We start from the raw sequence: 16,498 nt of genomic DNA, 5'->3' as shown, positions 1-16,498 counted from the left end.
ATTTAATTAAAATTAAAATTAATTTATATTTTATTAGGTTGAATTAACTAAAATTAAAATTAATTTATATTTTTATTAGGTAAATTTAAATAAAATTAAATTTGAATTTATATTTTATATTTTTTTATTTTTATTTTAAAAATTATAAAATATAATTTTCTAAATATTCGCGGGTATCCACATGTACTCGCGGATTTTAAAATATACGCAAGTATTTTTTAAACAGGTATTCAACGGGTAATGGGTGAACTTTTTTGTTGCGGTTCGGATAATAGGTAGGGCTATCTATACTCGACTTGAACCGCTATCATCCTTAACGAGCATCGAACCACATTGTTATCCACCACTGGAACCACCACCAGAGCAACTTTGTTCCTTACCATTGTGACGCATCAGATTCCACCACCATAGTGAGTGCAACACCACTTAAGAGGAACCATGAACCACCTCGCACCACCAACGTCTTCATGTTATCTCCTCCACCTACACTTTGAACCACCATCAACCTTCATCGCAAAATTCAAATTCTTCTTCTCGAAGCCCCTAATCTCAAACCATTTATCACATATCTAGAATCGAACCACCAACCAAACGTGACAACAACATAAGAAAAAATTCAACCATTATTAAACCTTAAATCAAAAAACCCCAAATCATGAGCTTCACAAAAAAAAAACACCTCACGAACGCAACTCATCACAAGCAATCAACCATCACAACAATGTCAATGTTGTGTCGCCGCAAACTTGAAAACGCAAAAGAATAATTGCATCAAAACACGTATAAGAGCATTTTGCAACCTAGACATAACTAGAGTTGTAACCTCGTCATGGTCTGTTGAATCAGTCTCGTCGTCGCATAAGCAACTCTCCCTGTGTATGACGGACCATATAAGCAACAACTCATTCAAATATTATCAATATGTAAAGTATGTCGTTAACTATTGAAACGGTGTGATGAAAAAGATCAAATTAAAAAAAAATTGAGAACATATCGGACATCCAAAAAAAGTCTCACTTTGAATAAATTGTCAAAAGTAAGAATAAAAAAAGAGTATTTTATTTTTAACAATCTTTATTGATTTGATTTATTATAAAGTGGTAATTTCCTTAAAGTTTGGGATCCGTATATTATATTATATAATATTTAGTAAACTTGCGACTCGTTAATTGGACGAAAAATGTTCTTGGTAGTTACTGATTTATGCTACATAAGGTCATTGTAACATGCTTAAAAGAACAGGGGCAGAAAGGGGAATGCACAAATAAAATAAACACGGAGCAAGAGATGGCAGAAAATGCATGCAGCAAAACCGTTAGGAGAAGCACACGTCACAGGAAGAGAAATCAGTATTTGGAGGATTTCGTTTGACGGAGGACACATGTGTCTGATATGAATCTTTCTCTCAACCTCTAGACTCTCTGAACTTTCCCTCTGCTATTTCCTGCTCACTCTGAAATAATTCTCTGCATTAGGGTGGATCATTACGCTTCCAGATCAGCCCTCACCGACTCATTACATTATTCTATTACTATTGCATTGTTGCTGTTTGGTTGTAATAGAATAGAAACTTCACTGTTATATATATACACTCTGCTATACAATTTTACAATAAAAAGAATTACATACGTTTCATTGGTGCTTTCATTGCTCTTCATGGCTGAAGCTACACGGTTGAAGGATCTTCAAGCTGAATTAAAAACCCAAGGTAGTGAGATTCAAAGGTTGTTGGACCGATTTGAGCTGCGAGATCGTCAACAACGCGAATACAATGCACAGAAAGAGGCGGAAAATCAGCATCGATTTGATCAAATACAAGCAACATTGGAACGCTTGTTGCTGGAAAAATCAAACCATCAACAGCATGAAGAGTCGACGACGAACGCTTCACCAGGCCCGTTGAATGTTGCGCTTCCTATGAGGAATATTTCTCTGGAGTTTCCTCACTTTGATGGAACGTCATCCGTGCTTAGTTGGATTTTCAAGGCGGAGAAATTTTTCAACTATCATAATACTCCGGATTTGTCTAGGGTGGAGATAGCGGCTATGCATTTTGAGGGTGAAGTGGTGCCATGGTTTCAGATGTTACAAAGGTTAGCTGCTGTGAAGACGTGGGTAGATTTAACCCGTGCTCTTGAGTCGCAATTTGGACCTTCGCCCTTCGATTGTCCAATGGCGGAACTGTTCAAACTGCAACAAATAGGTTCGGTATCTGAATATTATTTGCAATTTACGTCTCTGGCAAATAGATCAGCAGGTTTAAGTGATGAGGTGCTGTTAAATTGTTTTTTGAGTGGGTTAAATGTTGATATCAAGCGAGATGTGATGGCCCTATCCCCAATTTCATTGTTGAGAGCGGTGGCTTTGGCAAAGCTATATGAAGATAAATACAACCCTACAACCAAACCATCTTTCCTTAAACCTATGGTTTCCACATCTGCCATGAAACCTCTGTTTCAACCTCTGCAACAAAATTCTCAGAATCAGGGAAGTCCTCTGAAAACAACCCTTCCACCTCTGTTAACCACTCCGAGTATTCCTCAACTAAAAAATAGCAATGTGAAGAGAATTAGCCCGGCGGAAATGCAATTGAGAAGAGATAAAGGCCTTTGTTATTTTTGTGATGAAAAATTCACTTTTAATCACAAATGTAGCAATAGACAACATCTTTTCTTGCAATTAGAAGAGGAGGATGTGACTGGGCATGGGCAAGATACTGTAAAGGATCCAAAAAAAGTGGATATTCCAAATCTTTTAGTGGAGGAGCATCATCTATCACTAAATGCTTTGAAAGGGGGAATCAGTGTGGGCACTATTCGGTTTTTAGCTCACGTTAATCAACTTCCTGTGCAAGTCTTAATTGATGGTGGTAGTTCGGATAACTTTTTGCAGCCAAGGATTGCAAAATTTCTAAAACTTCCAGTAGAACCGGCTTCCTTGTTTAAAGTGATGGTGGGGAATGGGAATTACATGACAGCTGAAGGAAAAATTGACCAACTTAAGGTGCAGGCACAGGGTCATTCCTTTATTTTGCCTGTTTTCTTACTACCAATCTCAGGTGCAGATTTAATTCTTGGAGCTAGTTGGTTAAAAACAATTGGTCCTCATATTGCAGATTATGATGCTTTGCAATTGAAATTACTTCATGAGGACATGTTTATTACATTACAAGGAGACAAGGAATTGGTGCCAGCTCAAGCCCAATTAAATCACATCAGAAGAATGGTGCAGACTGATGCTATAGCAGAAATTTACAATCTGCAGTTATTGGACGAAAATCTCAACTCTAGTACCTTAATGGCAGCACAGACAGATATGGAACCTGAGTTAGCTCTTTTGTTGCAGACTTATGGTATAATTTTTGATACTCCTCATACATTACCTCCTCCCAGATCACATGATCATGCTATACCCTTGTTGGAAGGCTCTAATCCGGTGAAGGTTAAGCCTTATAGGTATCCTTACAGTCAAAAAGAAGAGATTGAAAAGCTGGTAGAAGGAATGCTTAAGGATGGTATTATACAGCATAGTAAAAGTCCTTTTTCTTCTCCTATTATTTTGGTCAAGAAGAAGGATGGCTCATGGAGAGTTTGTACAGACTATAGGGCTCTTAATGCTATAACGGTCAAAGACAATTTTCCCATTCCAACAGTAGACGAACTGATAGATGAACTTTTTGGTGCTTGCTACTTCTCTAAGTTTGACCTTAGATCTGGATATCATCAGATATTATTGAGGCCAGAGGACCGACACAAGACAGCTTTTAGAACCCATCATGGCCATTATGAATGGCTAGTTATGCCATTTGGATTGACTAATGCGCCAGCTTCCTTTCAGAGTTTGATGAATGATATATTTCAAGGGTTGTTAAGGAGATTTGTGTTGGTTTTTTTTTGATGATATATTGGTGTATAGTTGCAATTGGAAGGATCATTTATACCATTTGGAAGTTGTCCTTAGCATCTTGCAAAGGCATAAACTCTTTGCAAGGTTTTCTAAGTGCAGTTTTGGAGTGACACAAATTGACTATCTTGGGCATACCTTGTCTGGTTATGGAGTAGCTATGGATGATAGCAAACTCGTTGCAGTTCGTACCTGGCCGCAACCTTCAAATTTAAAACAATTGAGAGGTTTCCTTGGCCTCACAGGATATTATAGAAGATTTGTGAAACAATATGCGACTATAGCTGCACCCTTAACCGAGCTCCTAAAGAAGGATGGGTTTCACTGGACTGAAAAAGCTACTGCAGCTTTTGAACAATTGAAGATGGCAATGACATCTGCTCCTGTATTGGCTATTCCTAATTTTAAAGAACCTTTTGTGTTAGAAACGGATGCTTCGGGAATGGTAGTAGGTGCTGTCCTAAGTCAGAACCAGCATCCAATTGCTTATTTCTCCAAGAAAATGTCACATAGAATGCAAAAACAATCTGCATATGTAAGAGAGCTGTATGCAGTTACCGAAGCCTTGGCTAAATTCAGACATTATCTCCTGGGCCACCATTTTGTCATTAAAACTGATCAACAAAGTTTGAAGCAATTGTTGGAACAAACTCTCCAAACACCTGAGCAACAATAGTGGTTGCCAAAGTTCTTAGGATATGACTTTGAGATACAATATAAAGCTGGGAAGGACAATATTCCTGCAGATGCTTTATCAAGAAGTTTTTTCATGGCCTGGTCCGAGCCACATTGTGTATGGCTTCAACAGTTCGTGGAGCTTACAAAAACATATTCGAAATTGTCTAACTTGTATAACCAATGTATTCAAGGTCAAGGTCCCAATTCCGAATATTCTGCCAAGGATGGTATTCTTTTTTGGAGGGGTCGTATCTTGGTGCCTAATAATTCCACGCTTATTAACCAAATCCTGCAAGAGTTTCATAATTCTAAGATTGGAGGGTATGCAGGTATCACCAAGACAGCTAGCAGAATTGGAAATCAATTTCATTGGCCTAATATGCAACAGGACATTCGCAAATTTGTCAATGAATGTGTGGTTTGTCAACAAGCAAAGGTGGATCACGCTTTACCTAAAGGGCTACTGCAACCGTTGCCTATTCCTCAACAAGTTTGGGAGGACATTGCAATGGATTTTATCACCCACCTTCCAGCTGTTACGGGGTATACAACAATCATGGTGGTGATTGATAGATTGTCCAAGTTTGCTTATTTCATTCCCTTAAAATCAGATTTTTCCAGCAAATCTGTTGCCGAAGCATTTATTGCTCAAGTGGTAAAGATCCATGGAATTCCCAAATCCATTGTATCTGATAGGGATAGAGTTTTTATTAGCTCCTTTTGGCAACACTTGTTTAAATCTCAAGGAACAACTTTAGCCATGGGATCCGCGTATCATCCTCAATCCGATGGTCATGAATGTGAATAGAATAATATCGGTATTAAAGTGAATATTTAGATTGATAAAAAGGTTTTGATTATTCATTTGCCCAACTTCTTGATTTCTCGGCATTTTTATTGCAAACATAACTACAATTTCTTCCTCCACCACTCATGTGCTTTTTAAGATACACTGATAATTTTGTCCCTTGCATATATCTCTATTTATTTACTTTTTTTGCTGTGCTCTTCGTGTGTTTTTTCCTTTAAAATTTTTGTAACCATGAATTACTCACTTCGTACCTTTTGACTAAGTTAAAGGTCATCACAAAGATTTCTTCATACGCGTAATGGTAGGCCAGCCCGGTTGAGCTAGACCTGTTTTGTGATTCCTAGAATGCATGTTACTATAATTTTGATTGTAACTATCGGATATGGGTAGTATTTGCAATAACCATACTAAGATGATAAAGAGTCTTTTGTGAAAAGAAGAATAGTAGTAAAAAGAGTTAAACTCAAAATTTCTTTTACTCTCTTTTTTAATTTTTATTACTAAATTAATCTTATAGCTTCACAAACATAAATATATAAGTTATTTTTATTTTTATTTTTATTTTTTAAGGCAGTATTTGTAAAGAATATTTAAATGGTCTATTTCTTTTCTTTACAAGCGTTGTCTTCTTTCTTCATGAAGACGTTGACTTCAACGTCAGAACCAAAAACTTCTTCGGACAATAAATATTCGGCTGAGGAAAGACACACGAAACTACTCAAGCGTTGTCTGTTTTCTTTATCTTGCTTGGCCTTCTGTTGACTTTATTCAAAAGAAAATATAACTTATCCATGCATTAAATTGTGAAGGACGTATTAGGTGTGCATCGATTAAGCTATTAAGTGCGGAGTTTATTTCGTTAGCTAGGATATTGTTCACCTAGTCTTAGATCGAGATGCGAAGATAAAAACTTTAGTTAGTTTTTATTAAATGAAAATATGTTTAAAAACCTTACGTATATTAAAAATTATAAACATATATAAATTCTTATCTTGAAAATATATAAAATTGAATTAAACTTAAGTTAAATTCTTAATATGTATTAAAGTCATTAAACCTGATAAAATTTATTATTTATTAAATCTATTTGATATTGTAAATTTACATAACTTGATTGTCTTTTTAGGAGGAAAATTTTTAGATACTAGAGTATATAAGCTTGGTCTATTTATAGATAGTAGTAGAATATTAATATTTTACTCCTCAAAAGTCTAGGTAGTATATGCATTCGCCCTAGGTCATATTATATAGAATATGGAACACGTTGATAAGAAAGTGTGTGTAATTCCAACCATTTAAATCTAGGTATTCTTCTTTTTGTTTCTTTCGTTTACTTTTCCTTTCCTTTTTCAGTGGCACATATGCACTTTGCTTGTGGCCACTAGACTGCAAAAAAGGTGCACCGTAAACTTCAATTTGTCTATCCTATATAAATTCATGTCACAAGATTACGAAAAACCATTGCAAACAATTTCAAATCATTTTCTGAAATTCTCATGTGATGGGAGATCAACAATATTAGAGGATGTTTTGATGTGATTTTTGTTGATAACGAGTTAACAGCAATGAAAACTGACTAAGCTAATAAGATGGCGATGCTCATGAGGTCTAGGTTTTTATAAATATATATGGTCATCTTTCATCAAGACATCATATGTAAATATCATATTAAATTATTTATTTTTATCATAATATTACACTTTATAATGATCTGGACTTCCTTCAAAAATTGAAATTGACTTAATTATTAAAATTTTGATAATTTTTTATTGATTTTTCAAACTTCCCTTGTCAGAAGATTTAACATTTTTTATACATGAGTAGCCTACATGAAGAAAATATAATGACATTTTCATTTAAATATATTAAAATAGACTATGATACCATCAATGTGTTTTTATAAAGAAGGGTCTTTTATACAATAACAATAAAATATTAACCTAACTCACATACAAAGATACTAACGACATTTTCAACATAAAATTTTAAAATAAAAAGTTTATGAGCCTTTATTTTTTATGATATTCAACTTTTTTTATTTTTACTCAAGAGCTAAAATTAAGAGTCGTTTAAATTTTGAAAAAAACTTCACTCCTAACATGATATTTTTAAGAATGTATGAGAATAATAATAATCATTTAATTTTATTTCTGTGCATTGGTGTAGACAATATGTTATAAATGAGTGTTGAATGATTTTATGTATATGTAAGATTAGTGCGTATTATATCTACGAATAATGCACCTTCTTCCTTAAATGAGGATAACCATATGACAAACCTACCATTGATGTGTCATTTGATTTCTATACTATTCCATGCAACTTGCTTATTACAGCCTATATACTAGCTGGCGTTGTAACATTTGAAGAAATTGGAGCTTTGATGAAAATGTCCTATTATGGAATAAAGACTTAACCACAAAACTCTTCCTAGCATGCTCATACTGTGACCATTGCTTGCTTGCTTTCTAGTAATAAAGGTTGACACGAAAGCTTCAAAGACATAAGTTTGTTGGGGGTTGAGGTAGCTATACTAATACCAATGCTATTACTGTTCCTGTTGAGCATTGACATTTGGATTACCGTCTACTTTTCACATTCTCTCATCACTCTCACACCTTATAAAGTACTGCCATTATTTGAATTTCCAACCCACCAAATTATTTCTAACCCTTAAGTTCACTTTCTCTTTCTCTTTCTCTCTCTCTCTCTCTCTCTCTCTCTCTCTCTCTCTCTCTCTCTAATGGAGTTCATCATATTACTTTATGGTGCAACAATGCTGTACTTGTGCTTCCTGATCTGGAAATTGTTTGATCAGAGAAGAGACCAAGAGTGTTACATATTGGACTACCAACTGTACAAGCCAAGCGATGAAAGAAAGCTTGGAACCGAATGCTGTGGCAGGATCATAGAGAGGAACAAGCATCTGGGTCTGAATGAGTACAAGTTCCTCCTCAAAGCCGTTGTCAACTCCGGCATTGGTGAGGAAACGTATGCCCCAAGCAACGTCATCGAGGGTCGTGAGGCAGCTCCGACACTGAAAGATGGTGTCACGGAAATGGAGGAGTTTTTTCATGACAGCATTGCCAAGCTCCTTGCAAGTTCAGGCATTTCCCCCTCGCAGATCGATGTGCTTGTGGTGAATGTCTCTATGTTCTCCGTTGTTCCTTCCCTGACTTCAAGAATCATCAACCGCTACAAAATGAGGGAAGACGTAAAGGCTTACAACCTCACTGGGATGGGTTGCAGTGCCAGCCTTATTTCGCTGGACATCATTAAAAACATTTTCAAGTCACAGAAGAACAAGTTTGCTGTTTTGGTGACTTCCGAGTCTCTCAGTCCAAACTGGTATAACGGCAACGACAGATCAATGATGCTTGCCAACGGTTTGTTCCGGAGTGGTGGGTGTGTCATACTTTTGACAAACAAAAGATCCTTCAAACACAGGGCCATGATGAAGCTGAAGTGTTTGGTGAGGACTCACCATGGGGCTAGAGAAGATGCTTACAGTTGCTGCAATCAGAAGGAAGATGAGGAAGGCAGGCTTGGGTTTTACCTTGGCAAAAACCTTCCCAAGGCAGCTACAAGAGCCTTTGTTGATAACCTAAGGGTGTTGTCACCCAAGGTTTTGCCTACTAGAGAGTTGCTGAGGTTTATGGTTTTGTTCCTCTACAGAAAACTGAGGGAAAGTAGTTCCCTTAAGTCTTCGAGTGGGGGATCTAGTAAGTCTAATAACAAATCTCCTTTGAACTTCAAGACTGGGATTGAACATTTTTGCCTGCACACAGGAGGAAAAGCTGTGATTGATGGGATTGGAATGAGCTTAGATCTGTGTGAATATGACCTCGAACCAGCAAGAATGACACTGCATAGGTTCGGCAACACATCCGCTAGTAGCCTGTGGTACGTGCTGGGGTACATGGAGGCCAAAAAAAGGCTCATGAAGGGTGACAGAGTACTGATGATAAGCTTTGGTGCTGGCTTTAAATGCAACAGTTGTTTGTGGGAGGTAATGAAGGATCTGAACGATCGTCCTAATGTGTGGGACGAATGCATTGATGACTACCCACCAGAGTCCTTGGCCAACCCTTTCATGGAGAAATTTGGTTGGATCAATGATGTTCAAGAAGCAAGCAACTTCAAACTCCATGATTATGTCAAGTAAGGTTTCATGTGTTGTGTTCAGAATTTCTATAATATGTCTTCAGAAATTTAAGAGTTTTGATACTGTCGTTATCAAGAAACTTTCTTCCAATCATATAACAAAAAAGAAAACGGTATCAAAATTCTTATATTCTCTGGATACTATAGAAATTGTTCAATGAAAGAAAAAAAAAAACTCCAAAGTTTAATATTTCCTAACAGGCATGAATGTCACACACCATATTTGCATCTGGATTAATTTTTTCTGTAAACTATACTTATTATTGATGAATCTCTCAAGGGTTCATTACCCAATAAGTGTGCCTTCCTGTCAAAAGGGTGTTATAGTTTCCTTTTGCCTAGTCTTATTTGTTTTAATAGGATGTGATATGATAATACTTTTTTTTTCTGTGACAAAATATTATTGTACTCATTTTTCTTATATATATATATATATATATTCCTCAAATATCGTCATAATTAAAGTGAAAGGATGGACCCGAGAATATGTGTTGTGGGGGTTGTGCATGGATTCTACCTTTTTATATTTATTTTAAAGCTTAACCAAGATATGTTAACGGGTCATTAATTTTATGGTCACGACACTGCAACTTACACTCGCATTGAATCCTCCGTTCTGTCGTTGTCAATATTACATCGATAATCTGTTTTCTCAACTCCTTTATACTGCACAAGCTTTTCAAAACTTCAACATATAGATAGGTTAATTAAGGAAATTGTGATGTTAACTACTCTAAACTTGTATGAGAAACATTAACGTCATGATTAAAGAAAGTCAAAGACATAATTATACTAGGAACCAATGACTGTAAGAGACTCGTGTGAAGTGAAACACAGTTTGTTCAGGTTTTTATAGTAATTAATCCCGTGGCTTGATTTATGAGGAGTTTGAGTGTGATCATAATTTGAATGTGATAGATATAAATGAGGAATTTAAATTGTGAAACAAAAAGTTAATGTCAATTCTACAAGACAGTTTCGTGTCCCCTTGGATGGTGAAAGTAATCTGACACAAAGAAAGGAAACTCTTCCGTGCATCTCAGAAGAAGGGTCCCCAGCACCATGAATATCATATACTGAATTTGGTGTAAAGTACTAAACATTAGGTGAACACTCCTTCCAAAATCCAAAATGCATGCTAAAACATTTATTATTAGGATCGATAATTGCCCTTAGAATTTGTTTTGCAATTTTATATTTTCATTATAGTTTGTATAAATTAAGAAATGTTTAATATTATTTATCAACAAAAAATAAAATAAAGAATTAAATATGTTTTTATCAAAAAAAAAATTTCAAAATTTTAACTTGATTTAGTTTCACAATTTTAAAATTTTTTAAATTTAATGTTTTTAATTAAATTTTGTTAAATTTATTTTTAAAAACTTTATAAATTAAATAATACATAAATTAGTTAAAATGAATAAATTCTCGTAATTCTAAAAATGAAAAATTAAATTAATATAAAATTTCAAAAAATAACTAATTCTAATTTTCACTAAAAAAACAAAAACATATTTAACTTTATAAATTTATAATACATACAAATTTTATTTTATAAGTTTAATTTAATAATTAAACTTAAAATTTATTTTCTAACACAATATTATAATAATATAAAATATATTTTAACAAAATTATTATTTATTAAATTTATGGTATCATCCTAATCACAATCAATTTATTTATTAAAATCCCATCATATTATATAATGTCATCTCATTATATAAATGCAGCTTCAAATTTGTCGGAATAGATTGGGTGTCCCTGAGAAAGTGAAAATTTGCAATGAAACCCTAGTTTCAAATGCGTTTTTGGTCCCTTGCTTTAAGAAACAATGAGAAAAGGTTCTCCCAACATCACTGGACTAAATCAAACAGAAGCAGTGAAAGCTTTCGAGTATTTGGTTTGTGGATTGGTACTAGGTTTTGGGGTTCCAACATCTGGGGCATTCTTAATTCCATTGAAAGATAAAGCTATTAACTTGAATTGAAAAGGAAAAGGAAGAACTTGACGTTTTGTTTTATTTGTTTCTTGTTGATATTATTAAACTCATAATAAGGTTTATAATAAATTGTGAAGTGAAAATATGGTGATGATGGAAGAGAATTAATAGAGTGTTTGAAAGGGAATGAGATTTGGTCATTTGTTGCAGAGAAGTTGACGAAAGTGTGTGATTCATGAATGTAGGGTTTGGGATTTATGTTACGAAAGATTCAGAAATGGAAAAACCATGTGATAGGAACAGATTGACAGCTACTACCACAGTAGCAACTTGCCACAACGAAACGTGTCATAAATTTGCAACACTTTATCACAAGTTAGTGTCACTCTTCAAAGGGAAAGCTTTTACTTTTCAAACCCTACTTTCAATTTTTCTAACTTACAATTTCCCAATATTATTTTTACTGTAATCAAAGTTTTATCAAATTATAATATAATTTTTAATTATTAAAATAAAATATTTTTTTTAAGTATATATAGTTTAAAGTTTCTCATCATATCTTTTTTAAGAAAACAATTGTGTTTATAAGTTAATTAATTTAATTTTGATTTATAGAAAACAATGTAGGTGGTTTAATATTTTACCATCATGCATTTATTTATATATTTTTTTTCGTTTACATTCTGTTAAGTGTAATTTTTATCATAGATTCAATGTGGTCCTCATGTTTTATATTATATTTGTTTAATAAATTTAACAATATGACTTTAAAGAATTCAAATTTTCTGTAGAATATTAATAATATACTGATATCAGTACTTTAAAAATATTTTTAATGTATTTAAAAGTTCGAAATCGATTCTTATTAGTGTATTTTAACATCACAAACATAGAAACAACACATAAAAAACAACACATAAAATGCTTACTATAACTTTATTTGAAAATAAAATGTTTTTATAAAAATATAATTATAAAAGTAAATAATTTTTTATAATTTTACTATAAATAATTTTTATTGTGTAAATAGTTTTTTATTATGATTAATTATTTGAATTAAAAAATATTTATTAAAAGAGTAAAAGTGAAAATATTTTTTTGAAGTAATTATTTAAATTTAAAAAAAAAGTGGTTACTAGATAGATCGTTAGAATTAGAAAAATTGTGTATACAGTATAGATATTCACAATATTTTTACATTAAAATGTATTGTAAAGAAAGTATTTTTGTTTTTGTTTTTGTTTAATTAGAATATTTAATACTGATTTTTTATTTTAAAAATTACAAACTCAAACACTTTTTTAAACCTATTTTTTGCTGTATTTATTTATAAGATAAAATTATACTCACCAACACTTCTATGATTTTTATATGAACTATAATTGTTTCGGTGTAACTTGATTGTTCATCTTATACCATTTCTAAATAGTTTTTTTTTTTAAATGACATAATTTCTTTTTTAGGTTGAATTACATTTTCACCTCTCGATTATCACTCTTCCGCAAATCTTATCACATGCGGCCTTTCGAACACATTTTATCAATATCTTAAATAATGTAAGATAATTCACCCCTTAAATGTAATAAATAAATTTGTTTTTGTCCCTTCCTTAAACTATTTTACTCCTCTTTAATGTTTTCTTAATGATATAGAAATTGCTAAGAATATTTTTCTCTTTTTCTTTTTCTTTCTTAACGAGAAGTAAAACATTTTTTATCTTTTGTGATATTTAACCAATTTTAATAAAATACCAAAATACTCTTTATTGAAGTAAGAAAAGAGTAATTAATTTTAATAATTTTAAAATAATTCCTATAACTTTAATACCTTATATTCTAATAACCATTACATTAGAATATTTACATCAAAGTTATATTTTAAATTACATTAATCAATTCTTAAATTAATATAATTTAACAAAATAATGATACAGTTGAGTGATAAAATTTATAACTAAAGCGAATTGGCATATTTTATTTATTAATAAATAAAGTATATTTAATCATTTTTCGTATATTTTTAATATGTTATTTGTATTTTGATTTCAAACTTGTTAAGATAATCCCTTTCGAGATATTATTTAATGCATATAGAAGAAAGCACTTGTATATAAGTTATATTTTACATCATAATCTTATGAGATTTTCTTTTACTTCTATATTTAGAAGGTCATTTCATGCATGCATTCCAGAAGAAATTTCAGCATAATTGGAAGTAAGTTTTGGTATGATATGACTCTTTTGCTTTATGTCAAACAAACTAAACTACATCTCGAACTTCCTTCTTAGTAAATTTCTGAACATATTATCAACATAGGTGGACCATACACCGATTCGCTCTTACACAGTACGAGATTTGCGAGAAAAACAATGTTTGAGATATATAATGAGGATGCAGTTATTTTTTAACTACATTATTTACTTGGTAAAATACTGATATAAATATATAATTGTTGTATGTTAGGATGTTAAACTATCATGAGTCGTACATAGATGCTGATATTAATGTATAATACGTTTTAAAGTCTGTAAAAGATAATAATTTATGAGTAGAATAATTTTGCTACACTAGGGTAATTAATTGAAGCATGATATTTTAATAATTTGTTTTAATATCTTTTTAAAAATAGACTATGTATTATTATTTTATTAATGGATATATCTAACCAAAATCAATCACAAATTACAAATTATTATTGTATAAATTATTGTAAAAAAATTGTCAAAAGATATTAAAAAAACATTTTCCTAACTAATTAGCTTGTGAATTGGGCAGAAAAAATGAAAAGAGCATTAAAAGGAGCAATTATGGTGTGAGAGAGAGAGAGTCAAGTGCACATCAATGAAGACGCGTGAGACCAGTTTCCTTTACAACAAACTCACATGGGTGTTCATTGCCCAAACTAAACTACTAAATGATAAATAACAAGGTACACCCTTGTTTTTGGCATCGATACGTAATCAGGGTAGGTGTAACTACTTATTATTTTAAGTCTTTCAAGACAAGTGTCTTAAATAATGTGTAAGTCATAATTGAATTTATAAGTTTTAAGTTATTTAATTTCCTATTTAAAGTACAGAATTATATCTTTTTCTGTTTAAGTAGCTAGGTGAGAATATTACCTAAATGATTGGTGTAACAAATAAAATAATTTAGGCTTGGACTAAAAAACAAAGTCAAAATGAGGATTGGATGAATAAATATAAACAAAATTTTAAATAATTTTTTATCTCATTTTTTTGTTCCAAATTTCATTTATTTGTAAGAGATTATTGTGTGACTTTATTGTGTTATAAGAATTAGATTTTGAGTTTAAATCAATTTTATAAAATCGATTTATAGAATGAAATTTACATTTATATATAGTTTAAATTAACTTTGTCTTTAAAATTTTTAACACATTCTTCTTAAACTGAATAATATATATATATATATATATATATATATATATATATATATATATATATATATATGTGTGTGTGTGTGTGTCTGTTATATATATGAGACTAGACGTTAATGAGTGGTTCGATAGCAATCTTATAGTGAGTGTAATGATATGTTTAAACACAAATTTTAGTAAAATAGATTTTAACTCATGATTTTGATACAATATTAAATAATAAACTTTAAGCCTAAGTTAACTCCACAAAATCAGTTTGTAAAATGACGTTTGCATCGATATATATATATATATATATATATATATATATATATATATATATATATATATATATATATATATATTTTAAATTAACATTATCTTTATCGATTTGAGACTTTCAACATATTACGACGTATGTTTTATGAATTAAAGCTTATTTAGTATTTTTGCTTAAAGTTATAACTTTTAAAGTGAATAAATAAGATTTGTTTTAATGTTTTTTCTTAGGTTTCTTTTTCAATGTTTAAATACCCTCAAGTAAAACTAAACACGAGATAATATAAACTAGTTTTATTCTATATTAGAAATGTTATAATCTAGATGATTATGTGATTTAATCATAGGAATAGATTTTGTAAGAAATTTCAGTTTGAGTTTTGTTAAAGGTTTTAGTTTTAGAATTTTGACAATTTTTAAATTATGTAAAGTTTTTCAAATGACTCAAAGTGTATTTTTTTTCGTTTCTAGACGTAAATTAGTAGGCTTTGATGGAATGGTTTGGTGTGAAAAACCGTAATTTTAATTAAATTGTACAAGCAATATAATGAGTTGGATTAGGATATACAAATTTGATAATTTGAGCAATTTTTTAGTGTAATTGATGTGCCAAGTCTTAAATTGAGATAGAATATTTAACCGTGAATAAAATCAATCTGTGACATAGAAGCTAAATTATAAGTTTAAACATAGTTTCCTTGAAGGTAAACAGTGAATAATATATTGAAAGTTTCATATCGATTAAAAATAAAATTAATTTATAATATATAAATAAGATGCAAATCTAGTTTTGTGGGGTTTAATTAGGTTTAAAAACAGCTATTTAATATAATAAGAAGAGATTTATTTTTTTTAAGGTAAGAAGGAAAGATTTTCTGTTTGTAGCTTTGAAATACTAAGGGCACACACCCTTCGCTAAACATTGAACTTGGATTTTCTGTATTATGTTTCGTCCACCGAACCCATAACTCGGTCCATCTTGTTTTTTACTCATCTCACCACTCATAAACTCACACACCACATCATTAAATGAATTAAAATTAAGTATAAATTCAATTTACCTATAAATTTTTAATTATTTCATATTCGTGTTGATTACATAAAATACAATCCTTACAAAAAAAAAGTATTAGTCATACAAGTTATCTTATTATTAGTTGTTTGTTATCTATTTTGTAAGAGGAGAGAATGTTATCTTAATCATTTAAAATATTTATTATTTATTAACTAAAACATATAATTAGATAAATACATTTGGTTAAAAAATTTATCGTAACAGTTTTGTAAGAATTATAATAAAAAGACAAAAAAAAAATATTTAAAACAGTCTTTCCCGTAT

The 16,498-nt window shown here is 31.2% G+C and overlaps 1 pseudogene; it reads left to right on the top strand.

The window, feature by feature from the left end:
• Nucleotides 1-8,032: 8,032 nt before the first annotated feature.
• LOC124830817 (3-ketoacyl-CoA synthase 12 pseudogene) lies at nucleotides 8,033-10,009 on the top strand (annotated as a pseudogene).
• The last annotated feature ends 6,489 nt before the right edge of the window (nucleotides 10,010-16,498 follow it).

Source organism: Vigna umbellata, chromosome 6, assembly GCF_029865625.1.
Source record: "Vigna umbellata cultivar VRB3 chromosome 6, Vumbellata_1.0, whole genome shotgun sequence".
Taxonomy (NCBI): domain Eukaryota; kingdom Viridiplantae; phylum Streptophyta; class Magnoliopsida; order Fabales; family Fabaceae; genus Vigna; species Vigna umbellata.
The sequence above is the reverse complement of the archived record's forward strand: the minus strand, read 5'-3'. Positions and strand labels throughout refer to the sequence as shown.